General features: G+C 32.8%; 1 pseudogene; it reads left to right on the forward strand.

Moving 5' to 3' along the window:
* The first annotated feature begins 2,542 nt into the window (after positions 1-2,542).
* On the forward strand, positions 2,543-4,004 carry LOC131057684 (aspartyl protease AED3-like; annotated as a pseudogene).
* The last annotated feature ends 8,223 nt before the right edge of the window (positions 4,005-12,227 follow it).

A 12,227-nucleotide genomic window follows, 5' to 3' on the forward strand; every position in this document is an offset into this window, starting at 1 on the left:
CTTTCTTCTTAAGAGTGAATAAACCTAGATCTATTAGATCTCTCCCTCTTCAATGTTATATTTTTTGATAAAGATAAACAAGTTTTACAGACCAAGGCGAATAGCCAAAAAGACATTAATCATAAGCGAAATAGGGGATAAACCTCACAAAGACCCAACACCAAAAAACAAAATGAAAAAGTCTCCAAAAAAGACAGGAAAAGGCCATCAACTGAGTAAGTGCACCAATTCAATGTAATAGTTAATTAAGAAAAATTACTGGTTTTACTACATATAATGGTGAAACCCTAATTTTCACCTATTACATTTTGGTGAGATTGACTTCTTACACCCTTATTTCTAAAATTTGTTAACAGATCTGATTTTTGAGCATTTTAATTTTCAATTTTGCATTCATAGATCTTATTTTTAATCAAATTACATAAATCTAGAGGTTAAATTCATAAAAACCCTAATTTATTTTGATTAATTTGGTTTGTGGGTTGCATAATTTGTAACCTTTATTTTTAGATCTGATTTTAGACATTCATAGTGGCAATCAATAGATCCAATTTATTTTCCATTTCACATATTATTAAATTGCTTTTTACATATATTTATCATAATCATGTGTTGGATAATGCTTTCTTTCACTTCACATTGGTTTTCTTCATTCATAGCACTTTAGCATATTACATTTTTATAATTTCCAAGTTGATTCCTATTAATCAATTAAATCTCAAATCTTTTATCCATCATACATGTTTTATGGTGATATTAGGAAAATGCATTACATTTGTAAATTACATAAAAAAATTTATATATCCTAATCCTAGAGATGCTAATGAAAAACCTAATACTTGTACATCTCCTAGGGTATCTAATGTGAATGAATAAAGAGCTAATACTTCTATCAATGATATCTCTAATGGAGAGCAAGCATTGAAGAGGAAGATGGCACCATCTTCTTCTCATACACATACCCTAGTGCAAGTGGGGCAAGATCAAAATATTGGTGTTTCAATCTCTCTAGATCCACCTTATTCTCCTAAAGCCTATCTTAACCATCAAAATATTTGTAGAGAAGATGATGTTATGCGTTTTATTCATGATATATCTTCCATGTAACATTAAGTAAAGATGAGGCCTTACATGATAAGGATCTTCTTTTTCAACCTATCAAAGAGGATATGAGTGATGATAGAAATGAAAATCTCCCTACACAAGATATCCCTTATTCATCTACTTTTCCCTTTGTTCCTTCTCAATACACTTACACTACAAGTTTTAAAGAGATTCATTATAATACTCCTTATTCTTCTCAATTAAAACATTCTTATAGGAGTGTTTATAACATAATACATAAACAAGTTTTTAGAGGACAAGGACTTGGAAAATTTGAACAAGGAATTAAAGTCCCTATTAATCTTCCTACACAAACAAGTACCGAAGGTCTAGGACATTCTCATCATTCACCTATGGATGATATCCTTATAATTCAAAACTTTAAGGAGCATCTTGCAAGACATAGAACTTATCATCCTATGTAGTGATACACAACATTGGTGATAGGGTTAAAAGTGAAATATTGAGCCCATCATTTCAAATAAGTAATCTTCTATATAAATTCTTTATATTAAGAGTTATTCACATGATTCTACTTTTCTTTCATTTTAAATAATTGACATTACTTTATGCTTTTATTTTTAATATTCAAAATCTTTTATCTATGTTAAGAGCTATTCATGATTTCAATTTTTTTAATGGAGTACTCATCATAATCTTATGATACTTTCAATATTTGATATTGTTTGAAATAAAATGCCATAACAATTAAAATGCTTCTCTTCATATTTGTATTCACCATTTCTAAAATTAAGTACATCTATCCGTACATTTTAAGTCTTTAATTGTTCATTATATTTTTATTAATTCAAATAATTTAATATAAATTAATTATACTCTTTTTTTGCTTTTTCTTTTTCATTTTAGAAGATTTAAACTCAACGCTATCTAGATGTCTATTAGGAAGACTTTACCATTAAATCAAATGCTATTAGACATTAATTATACTTAATTGCTTACATATATTAATAACCTAAAAATAAAAACTTTTTAAAATAAAAACAATGTAATAATAACAATCAAATAAAATTTTCCCACTTCAACGGCAACAGTAACTGATGATGGTATATGAATTGATTGATTGATTGTAAGTAAACAAGATAATGTGTGAGTACCTAGTGTGAAACAAGAGCCAAGCAAGAGAAACGTCCGCATCAAAAACGGCCAAGTTTAATATTGAAAGGAACCTGCTTGGCGAGTAAGGAGAAACGAATGTTCTGATTGCGGAAAAGGCAAGCATAGTCAACTCACTAGCCTAAATTGCGTCTATTGAGTGGAGTGGAGTCAAATAGGAGGACAGACGACAACCAAACTCCATACGGTGAAATTGCGTCCATAAATAGGAGTCAAATCAAGTGGAAGGAGAGCCCCAAGCCAAGTTAAGCGATACTTTCTCCATAAATATGGCCATCAGTGCCTCTGTTTCTCAAGGACGACAATGGCAAAGCATCTATGCTCAGTCCTACTGTGTCTTCTATTATTCGTTTCTGTGTGCGCAGAAAACAGTAAGGTTGCAAGAGTAAATCTTGCATCATTTACCTGGAAAGATGCAGAGGATAACAAGAACTGCTCTGCGGGTGAATTGGAAACATCAAGTTTGAGTGTGATGCACATTCAGGGCAAGTGTTCTCCTTTCCGCCTCCCCAATTCATCATGGTGGAAGGCGATATCCGAGTCAATAAAAGGCGACACTCAGCGCTACAGAGCAATGGTGAAAGGGGGATGGAGCGCCGGCAAAAGTATGGTTAATCCCCAAGAGGACGTGGACCTCCCGTTGGCCTCGGGACAGGCCATCAACACGTGAAACTACATTATCAAGCTGGGTTTCGGCACGCCTGTGCAGAGCTTCTACACTGTCCTCGATACCGGTAGCTACATTGCCTGGATTCCCTGCAACCCCTGCTCCGGTTGCTCAAGTGGGCAATACGAGCCATCCAGGTCGTCTACGTATAAGTATCTCACTTGCGCTTCTCAGCTGTGTCAGAGTCTGGGCGTCTGTGAGAACAACGATAACAATGTCAACTGCAGCCGTACTCAAGGGTATGGCGACAAGTCGGAGGTGGACGAGCTCATATCGTCTGAGACGCTAAATGTGGGCTCTCAGCCGGTGGAAGATTTTGTCTTCGGATGTGCGAGTGCGGCTAGGGGACTCACCCAGAGTACGCCCGGTTTGACTGGGTTTGGGAAGGATCCTCTCACCTTCGTTTCTCAGACGGCCACGTTATATGACAGTATGTTCTCTTATTGCCTTCCCTCTCTCTTCTCCTCTGCTTTCACGGGTTCTCTCCTGCTGGGGAAAGGGGCTCTATCTGCGCAGGGCTTGAAGCTTACGCCCCTCTTGTCCAGCGCGGTGAACCCTTACTTCCATTATGTGGGGTTAAACGGAATCTCTGTGGGAGAGGAGCTTGTTTCCATTCCACTGGGGACATTGAGCTTGGATGAGTCGACGGGAAGAGGGAGTATCATAGACTCGGGAACAGTTATCACTCGGTTGGTGGAGCCCGCTTACAATGCCATGCGAGATTCTTTCCGCCGTCAACTCTCTAATCTGACTATGGCTAGTTCCACAGAGCCTTTTGATACGTACCACAACAAACCGTCCAGCGAGCTGGTTTTTCCTCACATCACGCGTTGCATTTTGACGATGGCCTGGACTTGATTCTGCCGGTGGAAAGCACCTTATACCCCGCGGATGAGGAGGGCTCCGTTTTATGCCTTGCTTTCGCTCTTCCTCCGGGCGGGGCGTACGATGTATTGTCAATATTTGGGAACTATCAGCAGCAGAAATTGCGAATCGTGCATGATATCGCAGGGTCTAGGCTTGGAATTGCCAGCGAGAACTGCGATGGTCAGTAGCTTGTTTGCTGAGTATTGTTTATTCACTTTACCGAGCATCTACGCTGCTTCCTCCCTCTATAACTAAACATCAAATTAACCAATAGGTGCATTTGATGGGTTTGGTTGGTAAAATTATACTAGGTGTGGTGTGTGGTGTGTGGTGCATTTCGAATATAACTTTAAGAATGTTTGAAGGTATTTAAAAATTGTATTCTAGGTGAAGAGTATCAATAGATAACATAGTTCCAATAACCATCACCTTATTGTCATGTTGACCCCCCAATAGCCATCATAGTGAAAACACCACTAATAAATTTGTTTCGTACCAATAGCCGATCACTTTTTGTAATTAATTGGCCCATTTATGCACAACTATTGGAACATTTGTCCCATTTGTGTACCACTATTGGAACATTTGTGCACCACTATTGGGATATTTGTCAACAAGTACTAGCGATTTTGAGTTGACGTAACTGGAACATCTTTAGTTAGGTATCAGGCGACACTTTGAAATATGTGCTTTTTGACCTTTGTGTGCATAACTGATTCTATAGCGTGCATCGTTACTACCCAGAAGCCAGATCAATAGCTATAAGTAGTTAAGTCGCATATGAAGACAACATGTATCGTTTAAGATCTGTGGGTGCACGAAGTTAGCTACAACGGACACTAGTGCTCTTCCCCTATTGGATAAGAATTGATTTGCTTTTGTTAAATCAGCTGTAATTTTAAATGGTATTTATTAGTAATATGTCATCTTCAAATAACATAGATTTGTCTAATGTTTTATTCCATACATATTAATAGTTGGATTATTTTATGATAATTTATTATTACAATATACTTAAATATGGTTGAAATGGCATATTTATATTTAAAAATTGAGTTTAAAGTGTTGATCGAGATATTAAAAAAAAAAAGCATTATATGTATTATGACAATATGAAATTATGTAAATGTAATGCCTAAAAAGAACATGCTTAATGAACATTACACAACCTATTTATCCTACTCTAAACTTAGTTGTTTGGCAATAAAAAAAATTTGAATCACAACTTAATGCATTTGTAAAACTAAAAGCAATAGTATCAATTAACAAGTAACCATTTCAACCTAGATTAAATGTTAAAACAATAGCTTAATGTTTCTTTAGTTCACGTCAAAATGTACCTCTTTCTTACCCAAGTTGCTCTCACATTCGATTGTGATGTATTTGCCTTTCCTCCCAATCATGCACCTACAAGATGTCTACATTCTAGATGCTTACCACAAGGTCAGAGGATAACTAGATACACAATCATCATGATAAATTGGATCATTATTTTAACTAGATCAATCATACAAGAGTAAACTACTAAATTTGTAAAGACAAACAAGAAATGCATAAGATTGGGGAGGAATGGAAAGGTCAATCAAAGCTCAAAAGGGCAAGACCTAAGACCAGACCTAATGTATCGAGGCCTCATCATAGATGGCCATTCCTACATGAAAGCACAGAGACTTCAAAGTTCAACTTTGTAATCTTGAACCATACCATGCTAGGTATGCCTCAATAAGGAAATGAAACACTTATCCTAAAGAGTCATATGTGTTTTTGTTTTAGGTATTATAAAACTATATAAGTAGGTGTGCAACCTTTTCTAGGGATCAACTCCCCAGATAGTTCCCTTGTTGGCTACCACCCACTGACATGAAATAGAGACGAAATCCTAGATAAGAATTGACCATTTGAACATATTCAAATGAGGTTCTTTTTTTGGTTTTTGTTAATTAAATTTAAGAGTGAAAACTCTCATATTAAGAATGATAGAACACTCAAAATATCATTGAATTTTACTATGCTAATAACCAATTATAAAAAATATGAACCCTTCTACAACTACCACTCATGAATTACTAGGGCTATATGTATATTCATTTCGATCATGTTGATCATTATAACTATAATACTAGTTTCTATCGAATAAATTACTTTAGGAAGAAATAGTTGTAACTATCACTTTTGTAAACCAATGATTAAATGAAAGGACAACTATTCAATTCCAATGTACATCATATTGATAACTCTTTTAATACTAAGGATATAATTGTCCTTTATATGCATGCAATAACTATAACTACACAAGATGATGTATATGAATGGATAATTAGCAACAATTATGTGGCTAAAGAGATCAAAACACATACCATTACTTAACACCTTTGAAATATTGCAAAATAAACAATTATCCAATTGATATATATACAATAGTGACCTACGATAATTCCTCTTATAAGGAAAAAAATTATGATTAATCTGATCAAATATAATTACTAATCAAGATATATTTAAATAACAACTTTCTATATAGGTAAAATGAGATAGGAAGGGAAGTATGATTTGATAACACAATGACACTAATAACTAGAACTATCATCAAGAGATTAAATTTTATAATTGAATATAATGATACGAGTCCAATGAAATTGATAAGTACAACTTATTTTCAATGGTCATTACATAAAAATGACAAAATTAGTAGTAGACTAATATTAATTATTATTTGACAATGGTATTCAACTTATCTAATCTTCATCATAAATCTTCCCTAATCCTTTATAAGTAAAAATTATAGGAATATATGGACTAAAAGGATAGTAAGGTTGTACTATTCCCTACTTCCTTGTTAATTAATAAGGCTCTAACATTATCATTTAAATAGGTAATCTAAATTTTATCTATATAGATTTGTTACTTCTTAAAGTAAGAGAAGAAAAATCCCTTGTGCATAGATTCTATATTTCTTGCTCTTAACTAATTTTGTTTAATGCCAAAAGATCAATAATACATGCTACTAGGTCTAATATATCTATGACTACCATAGAAATTTAAATCTTTTATCATTTTTAGCAATGAATTAAATTCTTCTATAATTTTTTGATAACTAATTTCATACCTAATTTATAAGTGGTCCACAATAGAAATTCCTTATTCCCATATATTTCCTATAAGAAAGTTCTGTCAATAACCAATTTGTTTTACCATATTTATAAAAAGATATACCAATAAAATCTTACCTGGCTTAATTTAGAATATCTAATTCATCCAATTAAATAGCTTAACTTATGGTAACAATTAGAGTTATTTTACTCATTACTTGCACTCCAAAACTAGATCATTAAGATTTCATTTCATTTCCTTGCTTCAATTTATTAATTAATTAATTTGTTTATTTAAATGAAAGTAAACTAAGTGACAAGTGCATACTAAGATCTAACTCAACAAGAGAAAATTGACATGTGGCCTTTACGTTCCCTTTACCCCTTCTATTTGCATTGAATGGGAAGACAACTAAAAGTAGAGAAGTGCATAGTGGCCTATACAAAAACAAAAGTAAAAATGATGAGGTACAACTATACTAAACATGACCTAACTATACTAAACATGACCTAGCTAGGGGATCAAAGTCATAATGTTATTTCATTTTAGTTTAACTATACAAATGGGAGAGTTCAAAGAAATTAGTTGATATTATATCCATCGAATAATAAATCTCACACAACAACTTTAATATCAATTGCAGTCATTCATCCATTCAGTCTTATTAAAAACATAAGTTGTTTGGCCTCTTGAACGTTATTAAAAACATTCATTTATTCTAACAATATATAATATTTTTGAAACAAAATAAAATACATTCAAGTTTTTAATGAATAAATGCTAAGGTTAGTTTAGTTTTAAGCAACACAGATTAGACGAGATGATAAAGGGAGGACCTACGGGTTTCAGTTCTCTAGCTACTGTTAGCTCTAGTCCATATGAAAAATTGAGTGCAATGTACTTTGTTCATACACACAAATAGGAAGACCGGTAACATAAGGAATGGTAACCGACCTGACTTAAACCACACACTAAACCACATATTAAGCCTAAAGAATGTCAATCAATTGTAAATGTTTAATACTTTTAAACTTAATGTGTGTGATTTAAGCTATCAGATAATAATCAGACAGCAAATATAATACCTAGAAGTCTAGACAGTACATGCGATCTGTTCACTAGATTATCTCGTAGAAGTGAGTTTCCTATATAATAATAATAATAATAGGATATGCAGCTAATGGATTTGTTTCCCCAATAGCATATTTCATGACTTTTAGTAAGACTATTTGAGAACAACTTAATGAGAATTAGCAATGTAAGTAACTAATATTCCATAAAAAAAATGTATGGTAAGCCTTACCGACTGAATCATGGGCATATTGTTCCTGAACACGGTAAGATTGGCTTGGGAATCCAGCGAGTAGATTAAGTTTATTTGGTGGCATTGAAACATGAGCAGCGTGCCTGTAAGTGTAATAGTTCAAATCCACAAAATCAATGATTACATACATGCGTTGCATGCATTTCCCCTAACACAGTTGCCCTAGCATATAATAAAGTACTTCGTGTTCTTATTCTTTGATGGTTGTCCAAGCCTCATCCCAATGCTCCTCTCTTCTTATACACAATGTCTTCTTTTGTTTTAGACTTGTTGATCTTCTTATCAGAATAACAGTGGCACCTCTGGTCCCAACCAATCAGCCAATAGCATAAATACCTTCCCCTGTGAAATGGAATGATAGCATGTAATTCTTCATAGATTTGTCTTCCCAGTTGTCGGCTGCATAATTCTTCTTTTGCAGTGGAGGGTATCATACCCATCACGTGGTGCCCATACTTTTTTTCCCATCACTTCTCATCCCTCTGACTAAGCAGCAATGTAAACCGCACCTGCTTAGCCTAGCCTTTATGTCCCTCTCTCTGCAAACAAGTACAATTGGAACTGTGCCATGCCGTAGACCATCGTCAGCAGGCCTCGGGGTAAACAATGTCAAGGGAAAACGGTGCCGTTAAAAACATAATGATTTAACCTAACTTACTATTATGTTAAATCATTATGTTTTTAACGGCACCATTTTCCCTTGGCGTTGTTTACTCCAAGGCCTGCTGACGATGGTCTATGGCATGGCACAGTTCCAATGGTACCTATTTGCAGAGGGAGGGACATAGGGTTAGGCTAAGTAGATGCGGTTTACATTGCTGCTTAGCCAGTGCCTTAAAGTTTTAGGTAATGGCTATGCAGCAGACAAAATGGCCCGCCCATGCCATGCCTTCTCCATGCCCCATGCCATCAGGTCAATCATTCTCCGGCCCGTACAATCCTTCACATCCGTCAGTTAATTTTTCCCTCTGTCTGCCACATTACTTGCTTTGTCCTGTCAACGTTTGGATCGAGAGACGTTGGTAGTTGTCACATCATGAAATACCTTATTAAAAAATATAGCTATGGATACACTTATAACTTCATTGTGTAATATGGTTTTGACATTTGTGTAATTTAAATGTCATGCTGAATCCAATACTGGCATAATTTTAATAATATAAGTAAATAATTTTAATAATATATAAGTATTTAAATGTTTTTAGAATAATATTATTAAAATTTATATATAAATAAATTTTATTTTCTATGTTAAAATCATCGTATAGTTATTTCTTATGTTAAAATCATTTAATTATTTTTTATTTTAAAATTACTTATTTAATATAAGAAATAAATAAGTAATTTTAAAAATAAAAAATAATTAAATGATTTTAAAATCACTTAGTTATTTTAAGGTATATGGTATAAGAAGTAACTATATGGTTAAAATCACTTAGGTATTTGTTACTTATATATAAATTTTAATAATATTATTATAAATTTTTAACATATAATTAAATGATTTTAACATAAGAAATAATTAAATTTTAACATATAATTAACATATTATTTTAACATATAATTAAATTGTTACTTATTTGTTACTTATATATAATTAAATGATTTTAACATAAGAAATAACTATATGATTTTAACGTATGTCACTTATGGTTAAATCACTTAGTTACTTATGGTTAAAATCACTTAGTTATTTTAATGTATATGGTATAATAAATAACTATATGGTTAAAATCACTTAGTTATTTGTAGGTATATGGTATAAGAAGTAACTATATGGTTAAAATCACTTAGTTATTTGTTACTTATATATAAATTTTAATAATATTATTATAAATTTTTAACATATAATTAAATGATTTTAACATAAGAAATAATTAAATTTTAACATATAATTTAATTATTTCTTATGTTAAAATCATTTAATTATATGTTAAAAATTTATAATAATATTATTAAAATTTATATATAAGTAACAAATAACTAAGTGATTTTAACCATATAGTTACTTCTTATACCATATACCTTAAAATAACTAAGTGGTTTTAAAATCATTTAATTATTTTTTATTTTAAAATTACTTATTTATTTCTTATATTAAATAAGTAATTTTAAAATAAAAAATAATTAAATGATTTTAACATAAGAAATAACTATACGATTTTAACCTGAAGTGATTTTAACATAGAAAATAAAATTTATTTATATATAAATTTTAATAATATTATTCTAAGAACATTTAAATACTTATATATTATTAAAATTATTTACTTATATTATTAAAATTATGCCAGTACTGAATTGGATTCAGCGTGACATTAAATTACACAAATGTCAAAACCATATTACACAATGAAGTTATAAGTGTATCCATAGCTATATTTTTTAATAAGGTATTTCATGATGTGACAACTACCAACGTCTCTCGATCCAAACGGGACAAAGCAAGTAATGTGGCGGACAGAGGGAAAAATTAACTAACGGATGTGAAGGATTGTACGGGTTGGAGAATGATTGGCAATGGCTATGCAGCGGACAAAATGGCCCGCCCATGCCATGCCCCATGCCATCAGGTCAATCATTCTCTGGCCCGTACAATCCTTCACATCCGTCAGTTAATTTTTCCCTCTGTCCGCCACATTACTTGCTTTGTCCTGTCAACGTTTGGATCGAGAGACGTTGGTAGTTGTCACATCATGAAATACCTTATTAATTAAAGCAAGTAATGTGGCAGACAGAGGGAAAAATTAACTGACGGATGTGAAGGATTGTACGGGCCGGAGAATGATTGGCCTGATGGCATGGGGCATGGAGAAGGCATGGCATGGGTGGGCCATTTTGTCCGCTGCATAGCCATTGCCAAAGTTTTACAGGGTGTTAACATGAGCTACGCAAAATGCTACATCCTACTAAACTATTTGGATTTCGTACCCGGCCAAGGGCCAGAGTGGGTGGAATTACTGATGACACACTAATTTGCCCATGCATTCTTATTAAATGCAATCACTTTCCAAACTAGAAGCTAAGAAACACTAGGAAACTTTATACAATTAAATTTAATTCAATAAATAGATGGCAATTATGAAGGGTGAAAGTAGAAAGAGTCTACCTAGCTGCCAAGATAGACTAATCCACATTTGAAGTCAATGATTATTTCTTATGATGTCGGTTGAATTAGACTGGTCCTAATAGCACATGAACCAAATGACGAATGAAATATTTTAATGATGTTCATGAGAGTAAATAATTTATGGGATCAAGATTATCATCAATAGTTATCTTCGGATTCTTTTCAATTTCAGATTTTCTATTATTGATTTTGACTATGAGGTTGGCTGTCTGGTTAATCCTATCTTCTTCAAATAATTGGTGCATGTTGTCAAACTTCAAACCATCTTCGCACTGAGTACAGATATCCTAATAAGTCATGCACTCCATGATGAAGTGTCATTTTATTTCCACCATCCCATTATTGTAGAATATGCAAGCTCTTTCTTTCCACGTTTCCTTGGGTATTATCCACTGACTGATCTCACACCTAAGATGATGTGATCCAGTTTTCAATTGACCAACTAGCAGCCTTGCTTTTCCTTTGATAGCTGTCCCTAAATATGTTTTTTCATCATGATCCTTAATTGAATTAAACTCTTTAATGACATAAAATAAAAATTAGCTTGACACCAAATCCAATCCACCACAAATTGCTTTCTCTCTACTCCCTTCTCTCTCTTCTCTTTATATGTATTTATAATTGTATGGACATGTTTAGATTTAGCCAATAATTATTCAATAGGTTCTTTGCCACGAATTCCTATTTTATTACACAGAATAATAGGAACTAACTATTCACGGAAGTTGGCTACACTAGCCCATGTTTGTGCATTCCTTTCACCTATCTAGGATAGTGTAATGCAGCCTGGATCCAATTAATACAATATTTAAATATTTACTCTTTATCATAGCTTATTTCTAAACAATTATATTAAATAAGATTTATTTATACTACACTCTAATGTTCATTTGAGCTTGGCATTCTATATA

Source organism: Cryptomeria japonica, chromosome 3 (assembly GCF_030272615.1).
Source record: "Cryptomeria japonica chromosome 3, Sugi_1.0, whole genome shotgun sequence".
In the NCBI taxonomy this organism is placed as follows: domain Eukaryota; kingdom Viridiplantae; phylum Streptophyta; class Pinopsida; order Cupressales; family Cupressaceae; genus Cryptomeria; species Cryptomeria japonica.